Source organism: Mobula hypostoma, chromosome 13 (assembly GCF_963921235.1).
Source record: "Mobula hypostoma chromosome 13, sMobHyp1.1, whole genome shotgun sequence".
In the NCBI taxonomy this organism is placed as follows: Eukaryota; Metazoa; Chordata; class Chondrichthyes; order Myliobatiformes; family Myliobatidae; genus Mobula; species Mobula hypostoma.
The window spans coordinates 43,484,879-43,510,703 of NC_086109.1; the positions used below are offsets into that span (position 1 = coordinate 43,484,879).

The 25,825-nt window shown below is 39.8% G+C and overlaps 1 protein-coding gene across 11 annotated transcripts in view; it reads right to left on the bottom strand.

Annotated features, from left to right (window-relative positions):
* The window catches only part of ppfia4 (PTPRF interacting protein alpha 4), a 774,853-nt gene that overhangs the window by 418,200 nt on the left and 330,828 nt on the right, over positions 1 to 25,825 (bottom strand). The window contains exon 1 of one of the 11 annotated variants that reach the window (XM_063065585.1): positions 9,404 to 9,460. The exons of the other annotated variants lie outside the window; for them this stretch is intronic. The gene's annotated coding sequence lies outside the window, so the exon portion shown is untranslated. Of the gene's footprint in view, positions 1 to 9,403; positions 9,461 to 25,825 lie in introns of those variants that run through there. 11 annotated transcript variants of the gene reach the window in all.

A 25,825-nucleotide genomic window follows, 5' to 3' on the forward strand; every position in this document is an offset into this window, starting at 1 on the left:
CAGCAGCCTAATATCCACTCACCTGTCTTTTACTCTTTGTACGTCTGAAAAAACTTTTTTTAACCTCTTTTGTCTTATTGGTTAGCTTATCTTCATATTTAATCTTTTCTCTACTTATGGCTTGAATTGGCTTCTGTTGGTTTTTAAAGTCTTCCCAATCCTCTAATTTACCACTAATTTCTGCTATATTATATGCCCTCTATTTTCCTTTTTTGCTTTTACAAGGGAAGTGCTCAGAAATGTTTTTCTGCTTGCAAAATCTGGGAATAGAGATTTGAAATATATCAGCTATGATCGCCTAGAAAGGTGCACCCCAGAGGTGCCATTTGACCACTCCTGCATCTTACTTTTGCTTTGAGTCAAGAAAAGTATGGTTTGCAGACAAGGTACAGGATTTAAAATAATTAAAAGATGTGATAGGATATGAAAGAGGAAGACATTTGGTTTTATAGGACAATGCAGAATGAAGGGACATAACTTAAAACTTGTAGCTTCGTTTGTGCTGATACCAGGAAGTACCTTCTCCATAGTGGAAATCTGATGCACTGTCAAAAAGTTGTTGAAGCTGGGAGTCAATTAAGAACTTGCAAATTTGATGAAGGATATTATTTGGAGATCAAATATTCAGTAAATAAGATAGCTATATTTATATTTGAACTAAATTTACATATTTAGGCAGTAGTTTTACACATCTGAAAATACTTAATCAGAAAGCCACCCAAGCCATGCATACAAATTGAGAGATCTTCATATAAAGTCAATGGGCAATCCACTCTTTTAAAACCTGCATAAATAATATTTGGCTATATACAAGAGCACTGTAATTAGATGTGATTCCCTAAATGGATTTCTGATTCTGATTTCTGAATGGACAATGAACCCATGTACATTACCTCACTTTTTCTGTTTTTGTTCTCTTTTTGCACTTGTTTAATTTTTTTTTACACATTCCTATTGTAATTTATACTATTTTTTAAAAAATGTATCACAATGTACTGCTGCTGCAAAACAACAGATTTCATGACATACGCCAATGATATTAAGCCTATTCTGATGAAAATAAAGATGCAATCTGTATACAAATGACAAATGAATGCAGCGCGACCCGAATGAATTGGACACTGCATGTGGACTTGAAATAATATGAAACAGCATTTACAAAAAGTAGTTTGAGCAGGAGTGTGCATTCCACTTTTCCTCGTCTACAATTGTAACGGAATGGGGAGTCTGAATTAGATAGCTCCCAAAGATAGGGGCTTGGATCACAATGGATTAACCCACATCAATTTCTTCTAATGCCGGCAGCATATCAAGTTTTTGCAATCTGTTAATTAACATGAAGGCTGCATTTACTTCAGTGTTTAATGAACATCTTAGCAGAGGGCCAACATTGTGAAAAGTAAACACAACTAAAATTAGACTACAGCTAAATAACTACATAAGCAAGGTCAATCAGTTAAGTGCGCAACACCTCACAAGCCACCCACCCATCGATCCATCGTATGAGAAGTACCCTGCCCCATCAGATGAATCTGCAGTTCCCTCACTGGTTTTATCAGCCATGCCGAACCAACAGAGGGGGACACAAGGAAGCCTTTATCCTAAGGGACTGCCAAGGAAGAAGAATGAGGTTATGTGGAGAAGAGCAGGTAACCAATTACAGTTGAAAAGAACACTTTCTTATTCAACTACAACAATCTCATACTTGCTATAGATTGATAATTCAATTCTTTGCATTGTCCTATAGATGATTCACAGTTTGAATCCTGAGCTTAAAAATAAATTTAAAGTTTATTACCAACAATGACACACTTTAAATACTTGCTTGCTATGCAACAAAGTTTTTTGCTGAGGGAGTGTGTAAAAAAAAGCTTTCCAAGTCTGTTTTCTAACTTATTATATAATTTTTTAAAATCAGTTAGATAGCAGATTTGTGCTTATGGATGGGTGGGAAAAGAAGGGAGAGCTCCCATCAGCACTTTCAGAGAATATGACTCATGGGATTAGGCAGAATGAATACAACAAAATGATCCTTTATGTCCATCAAATCTGTCACAATGTTGAGTCTGAAACCAATCCAAATCAGAAATGTTTTTTTATAAATCACACTATTCACCCTGATAATAATCACATCAATTAAAGTGACAGCTTCTTTCAAAGGCTCATTATTAAGCCTTGAATAAAGAAACACATTTTGCTGGAAAATTTGAAACAGTTTCTCGTGCCCAGAGGAAACCCTCCTGAGACTAGACCAGGCCAAGACACCCATTAGTGACAGATAGGTATGTGATTGGTATTGAAGGTCACAGCAGAAGGTAATTAACTTTCAATCAATCCTTTTCTTACTTGTTGATGTTTATGAGCTCAGTTAACTATCATTACCTTCTGACAAATAAGACAACAATTCGATAAACTTCATCCACATGACTAGCATTGACAATTATTCTGACTCAGTTTTTCCTCAGAATCTTCTCCAAGGTAATTCAGAGCATAACTCACTGGCCTTGTCTCATTAATGTGACCCAGCAAAGTGACCTTCATGCTGGTATGCAGATAAAGAACACTGGTGTGTTCGATTGTTTACAACAGGGGTCCCAACCTTTTTCACACTGCGGACTGGTTTAATATTGACAATATTCTTGCGGACCAGCCGACCCGGGGGGTGGGGGTAGGGTTGCCAACGGACAAGAGTAGCAGTCAAATGCGTTGTGTTTACCCCGAGAAAGATACAATGACCATGAAGCCTTGCATGGGCACCTGTGTGCGCATGTGTGTACGAGCCAATTTTTTTCCCACAAATTGCTTTTGGCGATTCTGTTCGGGGGGGGGTTGATAATCACGACCGGAATATAGGTGATAAGTGGTTAACACACTCAATTTCATTTCTAAAAGGGTTTCTCTAACGAGCTTAATATTAAATACACAGTGGATATTTTCCTCGCATGAATATAGTGATAAGTCAATTATCAGGGGAGGACAGGGGAGCTTGAAGTAAGTGTTGAACAAACTTCCAGTAGAAGTGGTAGAGGCAGGTTCGATATTATCATTTAAAGAAAAATTGGGAAGATATATGGACAGGAAAGGAATGCAGGGTTATTGGCTGACTGCAGGTCGGTGGGACTAGGTGAGAGTAGCGTTCGGCACGGACTAGAAGGGCAGAGATGGCCTGTTTCCATGCTGTAATTGTTATATGGTTATATAAGTCACTTATAAGTCAATAGCATCATAACATTTTAAGTAACCTTTGAATATTAAACACACAGCACATATTTTCCCCATATGAACGTATAAAATTATTGCAACTTACCAATATTGCTGAACCAGTGGGAGCCCTGGGCTTGTTTCCCTGCAACAAGACGGTCCCATCGAGGGGTGATGGGAGACAGCGATACTCGAAGGGGGTTCCTTATGTCCAGTCTATTCTGCAATTTAGTTTTCGTTGCATTCATTGCAGAGATATGATGTTGGAAACAGAAGCAACGTTTTCAGTGCTTTCGTGGCTATCTCAGGATATTCAGCCTTGACTTTGATCCAGAATGCCGGCAGAGATGTTATGTCAAACATACTTTTCAGGCTGCCATCATTTGCAAGCTCAAGGAATTGATCTCCTTCCCGCGCTGACATGGATGACGCGTGCGTAATGACCTCGCGTGTATTCAAACTCAACAGGGAATGAGGAAAGGTGCAGGTGACTCATATCGCCAAATCATATCATTTCCTCGCGGCCCGGCAGCACATGCTTTGCGGCCCAACACACAAACACACACACTCACACACACACACACACACACACTCACACACTCTCTCTTTCTCTCACACTTGCTTTCTCACTCTCTCGTGGTCGCTCTCACTCGTGCTTGCTTTCTTGCTCTCGCTCTCTCTCTCTCGTGATTGCTCTCTTTCGTGCTTGCTTTCTTGCTCTTGCATTCACTTTCTCACTCTTTCTCGCGCGTTCTCTCATGCTCACTCTCACAAAAATCAATTTCCGGGACATTGTATATAATTTGCGGGCATCAGGGAGCCAGTATTAATACGTGGGAGACTCCCAGAACTTCTGGGAGAGGTGGGATGTCTGCATTAGTTATGCTTTCCTAAATAAGGAGTTAATGGATATGTAGCAGCCAGACCAGGAACGTTTATAATGTGGGATGCTAGTGACAGTACAGTGTTCCATACAAAACTGCCCTGAAAAGTATGCACAATTACATTACTAACCTCAGAAATGCACAAGCTGTAACCTGGAACCCAAGCAATTCAGTCAATTCCACGTATAGTGCTTACAGAAAAGAGTAAGGCTATTCATTGTATTTGTACTGACTCTTTACTTCAGCGGTCCCCAACCACCGGGCCGCAGAGCATGCACTACCGGGCCGCGGGGAAGCGATATGATTTGGCGATATGATTCAGCTGCACCGTTCCTCATTCCCTGTCATGGCCACTGATCAGCCATTACGCACGCGAGGTCGTGACCCACGCGTCATCCGTGTCAGGGTGGGAAGGAGATCAACTCCTCGAGCTTATAAGTGACGACAGGGTGAAAAGTATGTTTGACATAATATCTCTGTCGGCATTTTGGATCAAAGTCAAGGCTAAATATCCTGAGATAGCTACAAAAGCCCTGAAAACGTTGCTTTCATTTCCAACATTTTTCTGCGAAGCGGAGTTTTCTGCAATGAATGCAACGAAAACTAAATTGCGGAATAGACTGGACATAGGGAACCCCCTTCGAGTATCGCTGTCTCCCATCACCCCTCGATAGGACCATGTTGTTGCAGGGAAACAACCCCAGGGCTCCCACTGGTTCAGCAATATTGGTGTGTTGCAATGATTTTATATATTTATACGGGGAAAATATGTGCTGTGTGTTTAATATCCAAAGGTTACTTAAAATGTTATGATGCTATTGACTTATAAGTGACCCTATAACAATTACAGCACGGAAACAGGCTATCTCGGCCCTTCTAGTCCGTGCCGAATGCTACTCTCACCTAGTCCCGCCAACCTGCACACAGCCCATAACCCTCCATTCCTTTCCTGTCCATATACCTATCCAATTTTTCTTTACATGATAATATCAAACCTGCCTCTACCACTTCTACTGGAAGTTCGTTCAACACTTCAAGCTCCCCTGTCCTCCCCTGATAATTGACTTATCACTGTATTCATGCGAGGAAAATATGCACTGTGTGTTTAATATTAAACTCGTTAGATAAACCCTTTTAGAAACAAAATTGAGTGTATTACCCACTTATCGCCGATATTCCAGTAGTGATTAACACCCACCCCCACGAACAGAATCGCCAAAAAGGATTTGCTCACGGGGGCAGGCGGGGCGGGAATCGGCAGGTCACGACGCACATGCGCACTAGTGCCCGCGCAAGGCTTTATGGCCATTGTAGTCTTTTTGGGTAAATAATGCATTTGACTGCTACTTTTGTCCATTGGCAATCCTACCCCCACCCCCCGCCCCCCGGTCGGCCGGTCCGCGAGAATATTGTCAATATTAAACCGGTGCACAGTGCAGAAAAGGTTGGGGACCCCTGCTTTACTTGGCAAATCTATAACAAACTAAAAGGACCCTAGTGAACTAGTGCATAGTTCACTGAATGTGTGACACAAAGTGAAAGTGAAAGTGAGCAGGATGGTGAAGACTGCCTTTGGTGTGTTGGCCTTCATTGGTAAGAACACTGAGTCTAGAAGTTATGCTCAATTTTAAAGTGGATGTCATGTTACAGTTGTACAAAATATTGTTGAAGCTGCACTTGGAAAACTGTGTTCAGTTTTTGACACCCTGCTATAGGATTGCTGTCCTTAAACTGGAAAGAATGCAGAGCAGGTATGAGGATTTTGCCTGAACTCAGGGGGACTGGATTACAAGGAGAGGTTACGGCTTTATTCTTTGGAGTGTAGGACTCTGTGGTGTTTTCTTATAGACTTGCATAATATCATGCGGAGCATAGACAAGTTGAATGCATACTACTTTTTTCCAAGCATTGGAGAATCATGAACCAGAGTTCATAGGTTTAAAGTGAGAGGGGAAAGACTTAATTGGCACCTCTGGGACACCTTTTCCACACAGAAGTTGGTATGCATGTGGAATGAGTTGTCAGTGGAAGGGTGGAGGGTGGGACAATAATAAAATTTAAAAGAGCTGAGGACAAGCAGATGGATCAGAAAGGTTTGGATGGATATAGGTGAAATGCAAATGAGATTAGCAGAGATGGCCACATTGGTCGACAAGACCTGTTGGGGTGAAGTGCTTATTTCCATGTTGTAAGATGCTAGGATTCTGTTCCACAAAAATGAGCATCTGACTACAGTTAGATCTTTACTCATTTTTCCTTGTAATACACGTCTCCACGATAAAATGTATATTCTGGTGTTTATCTTGTAAATGGTATTTTTCACTGTTTCACTGCTCTTTGTGCTGTTTTTTAATTGCTAAACCCTTTATTCATAACTGCACAACTACAAGTATCCAGTCAAAGCCACATTAACACCATCTTCATATTTTCACAAATGGACTGAGTCTTAATTTTATATATTGTTACGTACCCCGTAAGTGGGTTGTCAAACCAGCAGAAATGGAACACTTGTTGGAGTCTGTGATTACTAGGAACTAATAAAGTTTTATCAAAGAAATAAGTAATACAGTACACTAACCGCAAGGATATAAATGTAACAGGTTAGCAATGATAGTATACACATATACAGAGAAATAGGGTAATAGGAATCAACCAAGCTCTATCACAGTCTAGGGGTAAAATGATCAGTCTTAAGGTGAAGCAGAGTTCAGTTCAGTTCAGTCTAGTGCAGTTCGAAGTAATCGCTGTTGTTGTACCATTGGAGAGAGTGAGAGACACAGTTGGTTTCAGGCAAACCTTCCGATGCCTTCTGATCCCGCTGTGGTCACCGACTGTGACCCCTCCGTTCCGGATGCGATCATTCTTCCGTGGTGAACCCGGCACCCAGGCAAGGGGGGACACACACCAGGTTCCCACCGATCGTACCTTTTCACCCTGTGAGCCTCTGACTGATTCCCACGAATCAGTCCTCCAAACTCCCACTAACTTGTGGGGCACAATGCTCTTTCCAGGGTCTCGTGGTGTGTGTCCTGTGCCTTAGCAAACCCACTATTTTTATCCCCCTGATGAGGTATCACTTGTCCATCAAACTTCAAACAGTTCAGGTTCAAAGCAACTGTCTGTAGCAGACACCAACATCTGAATTATGTGTCTCCTTCTCGTTAATCTCTCTCTTCTCTATTATTAGCATTTTGAATGGTTCTCCATTGTCTCTCGTTATCTCTCTCATTAGCATAATCCATTCTGCAGCTCTGTTTGGCTTCACACATGACAATATGTGCAAATTTTATTACAGTTAATCTAAGAGAATAATTTGCTGATGGCGAGATCATCTAAAATGTTGGTTGAGTGATAAATATTGGCTTGGACATTGCTGAGATCTCTTCTACTCTCCTTTGGCCTTGCACCAAGGAATTTATTAACAGCTAATGAGAATTGACTCTCCAGGATCCAATCCAGTCACCAATAACTACAAGCACCGACTTTTCTTACAGACTTTCATTTTAGTTTGTGAAGCCCGAGCTGGAGACGTGAACAAGATAGGCATTTAATGTGTTTCTTATAACTCACATTCTGCTGTTCTTAGCTCTTTCAATAGCCTCGCTTATATAGCTGTAGCTTTCCATTTAGAAATGCTTGATTGCACACAGTTCACAAAAGTTCCTACAGTTCATATAATTGAAGCCAGTATTTGCAAAATAGAAGCTAAATCTTTTTTTTAATTGTTCCATTATGTAAATATATTTCAACTAATCCTAAATGCCTCTGATCATTTTAGAAACTGCAAAAAGGCCATCGTATAACATAAGGTGTCAGAAAGTCATTATATGCCTTCAGGACATGGGAAGTCAAACAGCCACAGAAGCTTAGTGCGGTTATAGTGATCCTGTAAAAGGCAAACACAAAATCTATACTGGGTATATATATAATATATATATTATATATATATATATATAATCTATACACAAGCCAACCCAACATTTATAGCCACTACATTAGCAAGGTAATTTAACAGAAAATGTTTTCTAAAAGATCTAAACGAGATAAAATTCTACAATTTCAAGTTTTCAACTTTTAAGATTACTTAATGTCATTTCCTGTACACTGGATCCAACGCAGCACAAAAAACACAAAAGGTAAAGAAAACAATAATAATGAACACACAATAAATATAAAAACATAAGATAGCTTACATAGATAGATTGATTTTATATACATAAAGTGACACTAGGTTGGACACAAGGAAAATGACGAGAAATAATAAAGTAGTGGTGGAGTTAGTGGGCAGAGGTGTTGATCAGCCTTACTGCTTGGGGAAAGTAACTGTTTTTAAGTCTGGTTGTCTTGGCGTGGATGCTACGCAGCCTCCTTCCTGATGGGAGTGCAGCAAACAGCCCACGAGCAAGGTGTGTGAGAACTTTCATTATGTTACTGCCGTCTTCTGGCACCTTTCTGTATACATGTTCTTCGTGGCAGGTAGGCTGGTACCAGTGATAGATTGGGCAGTTTTGTCTACCCATTGAAGAGCCTTCCTGTGTGCTGCAATGCAGTTTCCATACCAAGCAGTGATGCAGCTTGGAAGCATGCTCTCTACTGCGCATTATACAATGATGCGAGTATGGATGTGCAGAGTTCAGCTTTCTTCAGCCTCCTCAAAAAATAGAGGCATTGGCGAGCTTTCTTAACCGAGTCAGATGTGTTCTGGAACCCTGAGAGGTTGTGTGTGATGTGCTTTCCCACGAGTTTGAAACTGCTCCCAGTTTCCACTGCTGTGCTGCCATTGTAAAAGGGTCTACATGTACCTTCAGATACTTTGCATTATAAATCTGACACTAGAAAATAATTTTGGACGAAACGTAATCAAGGGCCTATCTGGCATATTTCAGAAATTACTTTAGATTTTCAGTTGCATTTGTTGATTCAAATTATGAAAAAGTAATATACAGATAATGTGCAGTTTAAACTGAATCTGGGGTAAGAAAAGAATCATCAGTCCTTCAGTTGTGGATCCTTCTTCAATTGAAACCATGGGTACAGGAAAGTAATTCAAGTTCGTTTTAAATACAGTATTGATATAGTTGGAGATGCTTTTATCATATGGCAATCTACCTCCAACATGCTCGTCTCTACTTGCCTTTCTCCAATATTTTTATATTAAACAAGTATTTAAATGATTTTTTAAAAGTCCCTTTTATTTGCTTTATTTGCTGTGGTGTCTTGAAGATTAATCTTTGGTCCGTGCAATCTCTGGGACACGCCTGACACTCCAGAAATGGTAATTACTCTATTCTATGTAAAATTCAATACAATTTACTCACCCATAATACACTGCTGGAAAATTTTCAGAATTCTACCGAGCATTCACCAAAGACCTGTATGATTTGAAATCAAATCAGGTTCATTATAGGACTCTCTTTCAGTCACAGGCATTGAAAATGAAAGAACATATTTCTATGACCTATAAAAATGACACCGTAATTGAGAAATCAAAATTATCGACCATATACTCTGGCCATATTTATACTTACTTTACACTTGAAACATTCTTAGAACATAATTCACAACTTATTATTTCTGCTCTATTGACTTGAATTAAGTTGTGTCACAAAGGAGAACATTAAATATGGTTTAACCTCATATCAAATTCAACTTTACGGGTTATACACCAAAAAATAAAGTACTATTGTTCAAATCACTAACAGCGGCAGTGAAGGTTTGATTTGCATAATTGTATTCATGACTGTCAGAGAAGAGACACTGAGGCCTCACCATGGCATCATGACTGCTGCATAACATTTCAGACCTACAATTTCCTCAGGCAATGGCATATAAATCATTCATTCATCCCCTTTGATACTTTAGCTACTGTTGAGGAAAAACAGAATTAATCTGTAATGGCCTATGAAGGGAACAGAATGTAATGAGGAAAGACATTACATGGTCAAGTTCATTGGCCTCCACAGAAACAAAACTGTCCCCAGGCTGTAAAGCTTTTTATTTTACATCTGGTTTGGACCAGAGCATCAGCAGTAACCATTCTGTATCAATAGTCTGCCCACACTGTTCATTTTTGCTTGGTGTTTTCCTTATTAAGTAGAACACAGATAAAACTAAGTGAGGAAACACAGGATTGGATCACTGTTGACAAAATAATTTATAAGCATGAGCTGGGGCAGGTGCCCTCAGCTTGATGCCACACGTTAACAGATTGGTTGAGAATGGAAGTCTGCTGTAAAGTTGTAAATCACAGCTTGGAACTCTGTTCATATACAATGCAATTGCAATTTTGTGTGTTATAAACTTAGCTACGTCACTCACAGTGCTGTCATTCTACGTTATGGCTACATCGACTGATCTCAAACAGTAGAAATGACGAGGGTGAAATATGTTCTATTTCCAAACTTTTTCAGGTATTTAAATAACAACTTGCCTTTGGAAACTTCTTTAAAATGTACCAACACTTTAAAAGTTGAGGGTCAATGTTGCAATATAGCATTTTTTAAATACAAGGTCCAAAAACATTTTGCCTACTGCTCTGCAAACAAATTGCTTGTTAAAATTGCACTTTTCAACAAAGTTTAAGAGCAGATCTCTACAACAACTTGATGAGGGGAGCAGACTTCAAACTGTATAGTTACCATGGTTTTAACAAAACACAAGAATATTGTGAGAAGGCAAAAGTACACTTGGATTGAAAGACAGACAGATCAAACTAAATAAATCCTGATTTTACTGAAAATGAATAATTTTTGAACATATCCTGAGGCCTCACTGCTGCTAGTGATTGGAATTATTAATAAGGACATAATTTGCATCCATTCACTGCAATTTGTTGTTAGATTTATTTGATGCAAGTTTTAGTCAATTCACAAGGACTCCATTTAAAAACATTGATTATTGAGCTTCTGCCTCAAGTCTGCTTCAAAATGTTCTGTAAATTACATTCTGCCTCCAGTTCATGGATATCACAATTTGCACAGTTCCTTGGATCCATGATTCTGAAAGCTCAAACAATAACAAGACTGACTACCATTCAGCAAGAATTAAAATGTTATAATCTCAGAACAGGAAGGGGAAAATATTACACCTTCATGAAAAAAGAAGTTGGAACTATATAGTATCAAACTGAATTGAGTGAGGATAATGATTACATCTTTTTACTTATTTAAGTGATTTTGCCAAAAACACTAATGCAAAGGCAAAATTACTTGGCACAAGATGGAAACACAGAAAATACTGTCCTAAATGGCAAACATGGAGCTTGTTACATTACAACATCACTTAATTTGGGGAGGTCAATGTTAAGAATAATGCCAACCTTCTAGCTGGCATGAATATTAATTGTCATTACAATCTTATCCATAAAGTAATGAAAATAAAACGGAAGCAGCACTGAAGTGTCACGTCTTGAAGTTTTTTTTTAGATTATGAGGACACGCAGTCCTCTTTTATTGTTATTTAGTAATGCATGCATTAAGAAATGATACAATTTGTTCCTCCAGAATGATATCACAGAAACACAAGACAAACCAAGACTAAAAAAAACTGACAAAAAAACACATAATTATAACATATTGTTACAACAGTGCAAGCAATACTGTAATTTGATAGAAGAACAGACCATGGGCACAGTAAAAAAAACGTCACAAAGTTTCTCGAAAGTCCCAACATCTCACGCAGACCGTTGAAGGAAGAAAACTCTTCCTGCCATGAGTTTCCAGCGCCGCAAACTTGCCGATGCAGCATCCTGGAAGCACCCGACCACAGTCCGACTCCGAGTCCGTCCGAAAACTTCGAGCCTCCGACCAGCTCTCCGACACCGAGCACCATCTCTGTCGAGCGCTTCGATCCCGGCCCCAGCAACAGGCAATGCTAAGGATTTGGGGCCTTCCCCTCCGGAGATTTTCGATTGCAGAGTAACTGCGGCAGCGAAGCAGGCATTTCAGAAGTTTCTCCAGATGTTCCTCCGTGCTTCTCACGTCCGTCTCCATCAAATCAGAATTGTGCACAGCATCCTACTTCACAAATACGATATCAATTCGGAGCGGCTGCGCGCGCTGCGTCACGCCATCTTCTCCTCCCCTCCTCCATGAAATGCCATGAAACAAAGTGTTGTACAGGAAATTTATGTGCACTTTTCAATGAGGCAGAAAGCTATTCAGAGAATTTACTTGGTATATTACATAAATACGAGGGGTGATTGATAAGTTTGTGGCCTAAGTTAGAAGGAGTCAATTTCAGAAAACCTAGCACATTTATTTTTCCTACATTTACACACATAGTCCAGCGATCGTGGAGCATACGGATCCTTTCTTTGTAGAAGTCGGCGTCTTGGACCTCCAGAAGCGGTCCACAGCAGGGATGATTGATAAGTTCATGGCCTGAGGTAGGAGGAGGCGAGGAGAAACTACAAACTTTCTGCAAGAGTTGAACTGCATGTGCATGTAACGAGAGCAGTATAACTCATCTCCTTCTACCTTAAGCCATGAACTTATCAATCACCCCTGCTGTGGACCACTTCTACAAAGAAGGGATCCGTATGCTCCACGACCACTAGACTAAGTGTGCAAATGCAGGAAAAATAAATGTGCTGGGTTTTCTAAAATTGACTCCTTCTACCTTAGGCCACGAACTTATCAATCACCCCACGTATAGCTCCAGGTCTCTTTTCTTTTTTGCCTCACCATTAAGTTATTACATTTTGGCAACATCAATAACAGAGGCTAAACTAATTAAATAAGCTTTAATGAAAAGCTGTTAAAAGGACCATTATTGTCCAGTTTCTGTTCTTTGTGAATAATGACCATCATAAAAATATCAAGTGTTGGAATGTAGATACTTCGTTTTGTTTATAACTGATACTCTTGTTACTAGCTTCAAACTACATGGATAATTTATTTCTTGGTACTACAACAGACAAATATTTATATGCATTAATCTGAGATCTTCCTCTCAAAACAAGCAGGGCCACAATTAAAAAGAAGTTCATGTGCATAAGTTACTGATGGGCAAGTTGTGCTCAAAATCTTTCGTGCTGAGAAGATATAAAACTGTATTTAACACAAAACTACACCTCCAATACACCTTAAGGAAAACACCAAAGCATGCACACTTCTTGATTTATATTTAACAGCAAGTGTTTAATCCCTAAAAAAGTCAGCTTGCTACACAGAGAGCACTACACATCCTCTGCCTAGAAACTAGAACAGCAGCAGAAGATCACAGGAGCAATAGATCATATTTGACATCCAGATTAAAAAAAAACAAGCTTATGACAAATTATGTTTCTAAAAACATAAAATCAACAGAGGCATTAGACAAAGGTGTGTTTTCTCCCCTGATTTATTGTGTACAGTGAAACAATATTACAAAAAATAAGAGACAACTTGTGAATCAAAGTTGGCGGTGAAAACATCAATAATTTCAGATATGCAGATGACACTGTGTTAATTGCAAGTACGGAGGAAGAACTACAAAACTTAACTGATATAATTGCTGAAGAAAGTGCAAAAATGGGTCTATCTATCAGTTGCAAAAAGACAGAATGTATAGTCATATCCAAAAAGGAGAATCCTATCTGCAGGCTGAGAATAAGTGGGGAAGACATAAAACAAGTAAAGAACTTTTGCTACTTAGGAAGCTATCAGATGGTAGGTGCGACTTGGACATCAAAAGAAGAATAGGGATGGCAAAAGACACCTTTATGAGAATGAAGAGTATACTGACCAATACTAAACTAGGCATGACAACCCGTCTCAGAGTACTGAAATGTTATGTTTATCCAGTTATGTTATATAGCTCAGAATGTTGGACAATATCTAGTAACATGAGGAAATGAATTGTAGCAGCAGAAATGTGGTTTTTGAGGAGGATGCAAAGAATATCATGGACGAAATGAATATCTAACGAGGATGTCATGAACAGATTGTCATGGACATGGATGTCATGGACATGTTGATTAGGAAAGAGGAGTTAGAATGCATGGTAATGATGGGTAAGATTGAAGGGAAGAAAGCAAGAGGAAGACAAAGACAAATGATGATAGAGACAGCAGCCAGAGAATTGGAAATGAATACCAATGAATTGATCCACTTGACCCGAAACAGGAATGTGTGGGCCATGGCAGACAAAGCTCAAACTGGGCACGGCGCCTGATGATGATGATTATGATGATGAAAAATAAATTTATGGCAAAAACATTGTGACAAATGATTAAAAGTTTGGTTAAGCGATTAAAGTCAGGGAAAGTTTAAGAGAATCTTAGAGAAGTAAAGAAACTTAGGGAAAGAATTCCAGAACTTGGGTGCTCAGCAGATTAAAAACAGTTGTCAACGATGTAGCAATGGAAACAAGAGTTGGCCTTGAGGTTAAGTGGCCTAGTGAAGCAGATTTTTGCTTTGATATTGGAGACAATTTTGGAAACTACTGTGTGATAGATGACATGTGAAAAATTTAAATAAGGAGTTGTCAGATAAGAACGTATTTCAGGAGAGTGAGTCAGGTAAGGTATTTACATGGAATTTGATTCTAGAAATAACAGAAACCCAGTTTACTTTGAATTTACACATCAAAATCAATGGGGCATTTTGTTTCACCATTAAAGAAACAGAGAAGAAAAGGGCAGTAAGATCAGTGCCCTCGATTTAAGTTTGCCATCACTAAGCAATTAAATCCTTCATGTGCATACATAGTCTCTTCCAGAGTGCAATTCACTTGTAGAGGAATGAGTGCTCCATTCTACCTGCCAACATTCAGACAAGATCAAGTGCCTGTTGACCTTATGATCCAACTTATTACTATAAAATTGCAATCATCTTTGTATTGACTGTGTCAAGTCCAACGGATAGGCATCTGACCCAACTTCAGCAAGGACACTGTGAGCTACTGTACAGATAGATTCATTATAATAAAGTTTGCAAAAATCAAGAGCAACTGTGAAAGTGAGCACTAGCACAAAGACAACTTTCAAACTGTGGTTGTCCATTTTTCAAAATATAGACAGCTGAAAATAAGTTCCTTCTTATTTACTATATATTGCTTTGCACACTTAACAAAGATAATGGCATACATTCTTTCATCTTTTAACATATTCAATTAAAATTTGCCAAGAAAAGCTGCCCTGGTAACACGGCATTGGTAAGCGATGTGAAGCAGCATTTTGCCATCAAGCAGTGATTCTTAATGCTTCCTGCCTTAATGCACTTTTCAAGAAAAAAAAATGCTGCAACAAACCTCATTACCCACTTCAATCAACTCTCTGCAGGGATACATTTCAAAGACAGTATTACATTAGGACAGAAAAATGTTCCCATCATACCTTGGAAAACAAAGCTAAGCTTAGCAACTTTAGAAATATAAAGACTGGAAAGAACAATGCTAAAACAATGCACACCCATCAAGTTTAGGATGCCATGGTTATGGTGGCCAATAGATCTAAAACAAGTAAAACGTGTCATCATGGTGTGCACAGAACAATTAAGTCTGACTTACTGGTTTAAATATGTGAAGGCCTCACATTCATTATGGCACAGGCAGCCATCTACAATTGCCCTCCAAAGTTCCTTAAGTGACTATTTAATTTCTGTTACGTACCCCGTAACTGGGTTGCCAAACCAGTAGAAATGGACCACTTAGTTGGAGTCTGGATTACTGGAACGAAGAAAGTTTTATTAAAGAAATAAGCAACACAGTACTCTAATCAAAAGGATATAAATGCAACAGTTTAGCAATGATAAAACACACATGTACACAGAACTAGGATAACAGGATCAATCAAGCTCTATCGCCGTCTAGGGGTAAATGACCAGTTTCAAGTGACGCAAAGTTCAGTTCAGTTCAGTTCACAGTAATCGCTGTTGTGCCGTTGGGGCGGGGAGAAGAGAGGGAGCGAAAGCGAATGAATATTCAGAATTGATTCCACACAGAACTTCGATATTCCTCGCAGTTAGCTTTCGGGCGAGTCCTTGGTAATGTCTTCTGAGGTCACCGACTGTGACCCCTCCGTTCCAGATACGATCGTTCTTCTGTAGTGAACCCGGCACCCAGGCAAGGGCGGACACACACACCGGGTTCTCACCCGACCGTATCTTTCTACCCTGTGTGTCTATGGCTGGTCCTGCGACCAGACCTCCAAAACTCCCAGCAACTTGTGGGGGCACACCACTTCCAGGGTTTCGCTACCTCGTGGTGTCGTGTGTCTCTTGCCTTAGCGAACCTGTCCCTTTTTATCCCCCTGCTGGGGTATCGCCTGTCCATCAAACTTCAAACAGTTCAGGGTTCAAAGCCACCGGTCTCTGACAATACTCGGAACCGTGTCTCCTTTCGGTAATCTCTCTCGTCTCTCTCTTATTAGCATCTTGCATGTTCCCCCATTGTCCTCTTATCGGCATCAATCTTCTGATAACTGGTTCTTTTGTCACATTTCATTCCATATCAATGGTTGGCTCTGCTTCTATACCCTTGTAGGTTGTGAGTACCAGGTTTTTAACCATTCACTGTGGACATACTCAACTAAATTTTCCCTGCAACTTTTCAATGACATTTGAATCTTTCCTAAGGTATGGATGAGAACTGAAGGCCTAAATAGAACTCTAAAAAGGTTCAACTTGACCTCTCTCGGTATACCCAATGTTGATGATATTATATTGCACAAAGCAAGAGCTGGATTTGCAAACAATTTCACTGATATTTAACCATCTAATTTTCCCATAAACTTCACTCTTAAATTCTAGATCACAGGGCGCTGACTATTCTCCAAAGAAACATAGCGTCATGTGTCTGGATGTAATCTGTGACTATTGAGTGGGACTGAGCAAAACCGCCATGCTCAGAAAATATGAAATGAGCAGTTCCTAATGCAATGCTTTTTCCAGTATCATTCACATCCATCTCAACCATCACGAACAAGTAAAGCTATCATCATTCAGTTAAAAAGTACTGTTTTGGCAATTAAAATCATTAATATTGTACATAAATTACTTGTCAGCCCTGTTCAATATCACAATACCATCATAATGATGACAATTGGAAAGCAACTTTATCCTCACTGTTACAACACACAAATAAAAGAACATACTCATTAATAAGGTGTTATTGATGATACCAGTCACTTATTCACAAATTGAGAATTTGCAGCACCAAAGTTCATTTTTGCTGCAAGGCCGGTGCTAAATATAGTACTAGCCAAGCTGTTTGCTGTACTGTATGGCAGTGTTACTGTCACAATCCAAAATTTTGAAATGCAAAACCAAATGTGTTTTTTCTCATGAGTATTTCACACACTGAACCATATGCTTTAAACTCAATCCACACAGAAGCCTCATTCATTCTTCTAAAATAACACTGTTCTGTTGCTTACATGCCTTATAACTGAATAAATACCATAGCTATATACAACAATTCTGTCTGCAGAGAATAATGTTGCATGCCTCCACTTCAATGTCACTATATTTGTCCTTCCATTTCATCAAGAATACACAGTAATTCAGCAGACCATGCAGGCTGACAAAAGTATATATAGAAACCTTTTTTTAAATCTTCAAAATATTTCAACACTTCCAAATCAGTAAAACTGGATTGTGCTCACCATTTACTGCAACACTTTGTAGAGTTTAATTAAAGGAATTAAAAACCCAAATGTTATCAGCTTCTAGCATTACACAAGTTCAACAGCATTAACTTCATTAATTACAGTAGAGTGGGAGGGCATATTGCATACAGAGTATTTTCTGTAAGTAACCAGGTTGACAAATGAGTTTCATTTGATACACTTACACTTTCCTAATAAACTCAGTGTAGGTGGAATTTTTGAGTCAACTATTGGAAGATCTTTTCAAGCGGCCAACTTTTTATGTGAAAAATAATTAAAACTTAAGCTATAAAATAAAACACCATAAAGTCCTGACGAAGGGTCTCGGCCTGAAACATCGACTGCACCTCTTCCTATAGATGCTGCTTGGCCTGCTGCGTTCACCAGCAACTTTGATGTATGTTACCATAAACTAAACTCCTTTTCCAACTTTCCCTCTAAATATCTAAAGGGCTTCGATTCTGCAACATTTTCAAAAGTTACCAGTTAGTTATCCATATGTGGGAAGAGAATTCTGCAATAGAAACTTCATACCTGAATAAAGTTTAAAAAACTAAAATATTAAATTCAGAAGTAAAGCTACTGCCAAAACAACCAACAGTAGGCTGGATAGATTACTTAAAAATCATAAATGTTAATGAGAAACCTTCTCTACCAATGATTATTCCCTTGTTCTTTAGTGTTTAGGAGGTCTGATGGTACACATTGATTTACTGCCAATAAGCTAAATGGAGGAACAGAGTAGTATTAATTAATTCAGCACAATGGACAGTTCAAACAGCAGCTTCAGCCTTGAAAGGCTGGTAAACAAAGTAGGGTTCCAATCAGGCCAAATTATTTTTGTGTAGCTCTACCTCTGCCCAGATATACAGTGGCATGCAAAAGTTTGGGCACCCCGGTCAAAAATTCTGTTACTGTGAATAGATAAGTGAGTAAAAGATGAACTGATTTCCAAAAGGCAAAAAGTTAAAGATGACACATTTCTTTAATATTTTAAGCAAGAAAACTTTTTGTATTTCCATCTTTTTCACTTTCAAAATAACAAAAAAGGAAAAGGGCCCAAAGCAAAAGTTTGGGCACCCTGCACAGTCAGTACTTAGTAACACCCCTTTTGGCAAGTAACACAGCTCGTAAATGCTTTCTGTAGCCAGCTAAGAGTCTTTCAATTCTTGTTTGGGGAAATTTGCCCATTCTTCCTTGCAAAAGGCTTCTAGTTCTGAGAGATTCTTGGGCCGTCTTGCATGCACTGCTCTTTTGAGGTCTATCCACAGATTCTTGATGATGTTTAGTTCAGGGGACTGTGAGGGCCATGGCAAAACCTTCAGCTTGCGCCTCTTGAGGTAGACCATTGTGGATTTTGAGGTGTGTTTAGGTTCATTATCCTGTTGTAGAAGCCATCCTCTTTTCATCTTCGATTTTATACAGATGGTGTGATGTTTGCTTCCAGAATTTGCTGGTATTTACTTGAATTCATTCTTCCCTCTACCAGTAAATGTTCCCCGTGCCACTGGCTGCAACACAAGCCCAAAGCATGATCGATCCACCCCCGTGCTTAACAGTTGGAGAGGGGTTCTTTTCATGAAATTCTGCACCCTTTTTTCTCCAAACATACCTTTGCTCATTGCAGCCAAGAAGTTCTATTTTAACTTCATCAGTCCACAGGACTTGTTTCCAAAATGCATCAGGCTTATTTAGGTGTTCCATTGAACGTTTGAATAGAACTTTTTGGCTGCAATGGGCAAAGGTATGTTTGGAGAAAAAAGGGTGCAGAATTTCATGAAAAGAACACCTCTCCAACTGTTAAGCACGGGGGTGGATCGATCATGCTTTGGGCTTGTGTTGCAGCCAGTGGCACGGGGAACATTTACTGGTAGAGGGAAGAATGAATTCAATTAAATATCAGCAAATTCTGGAAGCAAACATCACACCGTCTGTAAAAAAGCTGAAGGTGAAAAGAGGATGGCTTCTACAACAGGATAATGATCCTAAACACACCTCAAAATCCACAATGGACTACCTTAAGAGGCGCAAGCTGAAGGTTTTGCCATGGTCCTCACAGTCCCCCGACCTAAACATCATCGAAAATCTGTGGATAGACCTCAAAAGAGCAGTGCATGCAAGACTGCCCAAGAATCTCAAAGAACTAGAAGGCTTTTGCAAGGAAGAATGGGCGAAAATCCCCCAAATGAGAATTGAAAGACTCGTAGCTGGCTACAAAAAGCGTTTACAAGCTGTGATACTTGCCAAAGGGGGTGTTACTAAGTACTGCCATGCAGGGCGCCCAAATTTTTGCTTCTGGCCCTTTTCCTTTTTTGTTATTTTGAAACTATAAAAGATAGAAATAAGAAAGTTTTCTTGCTTAAAATATTAAAGAAATGTGTCATCCTTAACTTTTTGCCTTTTGGAAATCAGTTCATCTTTTACTCGTTTAGCTATTCACTGTAACAGAAATTTTGACCAGGGTGCCCAAACTTTTGCACGCCACTGTAACTTTAAATGATACCCTTCAGGTGCACATTACATGACATGTATGTACAAGAGATCTTACGTTCTCCATAAATTTAAAATAAATTTCTTCACCTTTTTCAAATGTAGTTCAATGTGCATATATTTGGACTCTTGGTGCTGTTGAACTACAAGAGCTTGAGATTCTCTCTCCAATAACTTCTTACTCCTCTTTGCATTTATGTCAAATCATGAATCTGTATGTATGCTGCCAATACAAAGAAGAACGCATAGCATCATAATTAAGTGATCCTTTTATTTTGAATGTTCCAGAATAAAAAGACCAATTGATTATTCACAAAACCGTAGTAAGGCTGACAAAAATGGTCTGGAAAAGCTTAAGTATGTGAATCTTCTAAAGTTTAAATTGCATTTCCATTAGTGGTTCAACCTTTATACCAAATATGGTTAACAATTATACAATTTTAAATATTTACTCTGCCCTGTGTGAAAATGTTTTCATCCATATTTTGCATTCACAATTTTAAAAAAAAAGCTTAGTATTATTCTGATCTGTTTTCATACAGACCGTAATAGTTAATCATAAAATAAAAAGCATTGCTGTGAACAAGATCTCAGAGAAGATCAACCGTTGGTGAGCTGCCCTAATGTCTTTCTTATGTCATCACTGTCTGAGCTGCCCAATTCACTATGTGATCTTAAGATTATAAGAATTAAAACTGATGTTATTCCAACAAATACATTACCTAAGTTGTATAAAGATGCAATAAACTCTAGAGCATTGAGCAGTAAACTACCTAACATAACTATTAAATAAAAATTTAAACACTTTAACTACATAAGATTATACTGAATCTCAATCTTGAACCTAGCAAAGTTATTTTACAATAGGATAGCAATTGTTCCTATTTTTCATCTTTGAATGTTCAAATACAATATCAAAACAATTACAGAACAATTTTGAACATAGATTAAATCATTTATTCAATCTGGTATCTTATAGATACCTTACTAAAAGACAAAATTTCTAAATTCAGTTCCTTTGCCAAATATTTGGAAGCACTGTACAAAACCTTATGGTCAGACAATATTGGATTCAACAATCATGTTTGTATTAATAATGCCCCCTGACATTATACTCAAAAATACACTGAACCATTTCAAAAAAATTGGACAGGTGTACATTTTCAAAACACAACGGTAAACAACATATTTTGTAGCACATCCTATCAAAATATACTTCCAAATTATCTTAAGATTTTGAAAATTTCTGCAAAATGTAATGCTTTTCATAACTTAACCCCAAACCATAAGCATTTTGCATATCATTGCATAGCTTCCAACGCAACAACCTCCCACTCAATGTCAGCAAGACCAAGGAGCAGATTATCGACTTCGAGATGAAGAAAGCGGAAGTCCAAGGAGAAAGTCCTACTGGGGAATCAGAAATTGAGCGGCACAGCAACATAAATTCCTCAGTGTTATCACTTCAGAAGAGCTGTCTTCAGCCCAGCATGCAAATGGCACTGCAAAGAAAGCATGGAAGCAGCTCTACTTTCTTAGAAGTTGGTGAAGATTCAGCATATCATCTAAAACTTCAACAACTTTCTATAGATGCATGGTGGAGAGTATACTGACTGGTTGCACCACAGCCTGATATGGAAACACCAATGCCTTTAAATAGAAAAGCCTACAAAAAGTCCTTCCTTCCGTCCTTCAGCTGTCCATCGAAATCCGATGACGACGTCCACTCCTTTAACGGTGAGATCTTTGATGACTATACAGTCCTATCCTGGACCCACAAGCTCCATTGCAGATGGGACATGTATATGTGGTAGTGGTGGCAACCACAGCTGCATTTCTCCTGGCTCTCTTCTGCTGTCTTCTGGTTGTTCTTTCCATCTCCAGAATACAAACCCCATCCCTACACAGATGTCACCAAGTGGTACGGTCAGCAGCAACATCCTCCAGGTCCTCGGGTCTGATCTTGCACTTCATTAAAGCATTCTTCATCTGATCCTTATAGTGCTTCTTCGGCCCTCCAGCTGAGCGTCGACCATGATGTAGCTGGCCGTATAACACTATGGAGCTTGGCCACAATCATACCAATCTGGAGTATTGTGTACAGTTCTGGTCACCGAATTATAGGAAGGATGTCAATAAAATTGAGAGAGTACAGAGGAGGTTTGCTAAAATGTTGCCTGGGTTTCATCTCCTAAGTTACAGAGAAAGGTTGAACAAGTTAGGTCTTTATTCTTTGGAGCGTAGAAGGTTGAGGGGAGACTTGATAGAGGTGTTTAAAATTATGAGGGGGATTGATAGAGTTGACGTGGTTAGACTTCTTCCATTGAGAGTGGGGAAGATTCAAACAAGAGGGCATGGGTTGAGAATTAGAGGAAAAAAGTTTAGGGGTAACATGAGAGGAAACTTCTTTACTCAGAGAGTGGTAGCTGTGTGGAACGAGCTTCCAGCAGAAGTGGTTGAGGCAGGTTCGATGTTGTCGTTTAAAGTTAAATTGCATAGATATATGGACAGGAAAGGAATGGAGGGTTATGGGCTGAGTGCAGGTCGGTGGGACTAGGATAGGGTAAGAGTTCGGCACAGACTAGAAGGGCCGAGATGGCCTGTTTCCGTGCTGTAATTGTTATATGGTTATACGGTGGTCAGTCCAGCACTCTGCACCTCTCATGGCACGGGTGATAAGAACATCCTTGATGTCACTAAATCTCACAATGATGAAGTCGATCATGTGCCAATGTTTAGAGCGAGGGTGCATCCACCAGGTCTTATATTTTGCCTTCTGTTGGAAGATGGTGTTGGTCATGGTAAGGTTATGCTCAAAGTAAAGAGTAAGTAGCCTCATGCCATTTGCATTCACCTTACCAATACCTCCATATCCTCCACTCCATATCCTGTTGTTCTGTCCCACTCTAGCATTGAAGTCCCCAAGCAAAAGGATCTTATCATTCTTAGGGATCTGACAAAGAGCTGCATCCAATGTCTGATAAAAGCATTCCTTGGCCTCATTCTCAGATGGCAAAGTTGGTGCATAGGCACTGAGAAGCATGGCATAATGTTTCTTTGCCAGGGGGAAATGGAGGGTCATTAGTCTTTCACTAATGCCATCAGGTGTTTCTGTGAAACTTGGTAGAAAGGTGTTCCTGATGGCCAATCCTACTCCGTGGAGATGTTGTCCACCTGGGGGGGAAAGTTTTCCAGAAGGAGGTGTAACCCATCCCTTCCTCTGTTAAAGAGCCTTCATCCAGGAGCCCGGTCTCACTCAGGGCAGCAATGTCAGTGTTGTAGCGCCCCAGCTCAGCAGCGATCAAGGCTGTTCTCTGGTGAGGTCTGTCAGAGTCTAGGAGAGTCCTTACATTCCATGTTGCCAGTTTTAGGTTGCATTGTTTCTTCTTTCCACCATAGTAGTGGAATAACCCGATAGGCGTGGTACCCTATCCAGGCAAATGATTGAATGGGCAATTATTTAGGCCACCTCTTCTAGGCCCCTCCCCAATTGGGGTGAGCAGTGCGGTCCCTAAATAGGGCTGCTCAGTCGCACAGGGGTCTGCCGAAAACAGCTGCCACTCAGTCCCAGCTGCTAGCGACCAAATACCCTGTGCCGCTGCCATGCAGGGTTCTGACTGGGAGCTCCCAGTCCATTCGTACCTGCTCCCGTTGCCAGATGCCCCATCGCCATCAGACTTCAACCATATGTAAGGTCCAGGTATTGTTCACCGTGGTCAGAGGTGGAGACCTGCACAAGTAGTGGATATAGCACAGACCATCACAGGTAAAGATCTCCTCACCACTAAGCACATCTACAAGGAGCATTGTCACAGGAAAGCAGCATCCATTATCAAGGATCCCCAGCATTCAGACAATGCTCTCTTTTCACTGTTGCCATCAGGGAGGTGGTACAGGGGCCTCTGGACTCACACCACCAAGTTGGGGAACAGTTATTACCCCTTAACCACCAGGATCTAGAACCAGAGAGATAACTTCATTCAACTTCACTTACCACATCACCGAACTGTTGCCACAACCTATGCAGTCACTTTCATGAACTCTTCATCTCATGTTCTCGGTATTTATAATATAATGGCTCCACCTAAGTAGACAATGGATGCGTCTGGTTCCGGGGCACAGACCTGGGCGATGAATATGGAGATCCTGGGCTGCCCAGACATCAAGATCCCCCTCTCAGCCTCGCGGATGTGGTCCAAAGGAATGCGAAGCAGTACAGTTGGCAACAGCTTGGCTGCAGGAGCTGCCGGGAGGTGACGTGATACGTCATCCAACCGCCTTAGGGGCTCCACTCCGGATTTGTGTAGGGTTTACTCCTCAGCCTTCTCTTCTCCCGAAGATACCCACAAGGCAGTGGGATCCGTAACCCTGGATAGGGGCCCATACCGGGTACTGTCAGCCGGAGCCAGCTGATCTCGATATTTATTGTTTATTATTATTTTGCTTGTTTTTGTATTTACTGTAAATGCTGCCAAAAAAATGAATCTCTGGGTTACATATGGTGATATACATGCACTTTGATAATAAATTTACTTTGAACTTTGTATGAGTCATTCAGTTGGTTTCTACAAAGAGTTTGGCAAAACATCCTACCTTCTGTTCAATACACTTTTAAAGAATTGTGTACAACTAGGTAATTACATAATACTTGGTAGAGTAAACTTTTGCATGGTGCAACTATTAAACAAAATTTAAACTCAGCCATACTGAGATTTTAATGTTATAGGCATGGAATTTATCTGAAAGGAGTGGAAAGGAAAAGAGAGTCAACGTAAGAGGGACAACATAAGTAATCTAGTATCCTCACAAAGAGTCTATGGAACAACAAAGGAGAGATGTGGCAAAGAATTTGCATCCGAGAGTTGTGTTCATTTCAATAGAAACCTATTCTTCAGAGCAGCCTGTATCAATCTGGACTTGGCTTAGGGAGACTAGGATGATCCCAAACAGCCTTTGTTATTGGCCCATATCCAAATACATTTTAATTGTTCCTTATTGAGCTTCTCAGATCCAAAATATTAACTTCAATTTATAAACAAAAAAATAAGGCAGTAAATAGAATCCTGAATAAGAACTGCTGAGAGAATCACGGCAGTCTTCCGTACCACCCCCCCACCTCATTTGTGATATTTACTGGGAGTGTTGCAGATGAAGGGCCCGAAGTATTGTTGAGGATCCCTACCACCCTGCCGGCAATCTCTTTGACCCATATCATCAGGGAGGGGGTACAGAAGCATCAGGACTAGAACTGCCAGACTGGGTAACAGCTTCTTCCCCAAGGCTGTGAGATTAATGAATACTCTGCCATCACCGAGCTCTTGTCACTTGGACAGCAAGTTGTTTACTACATTGCTTACCTATGCACTCATTACATGCATTTTTAATTAAATTTTACCAACTTATTTAAGCTAATATTTTGTTTTATGTGCTGTGTCTTATGTGTGTTTTGTGGGTGCAGTGTAGTCTGAAGGAATGTTATTTTATTTGGTTATATACATGTACAGTCAGATGACAATAAACCTGAACTAGAACTTGAAGCATGACTGTGGCAGAAGCTGAAACACATGGATAAAAATGATAGCCATCCATCTCACTTGCATAATTAAAAGAAAAATAAAGGGGGTGGAGCATACAAGCAATGTAACTTCTTTAATATGGTGGT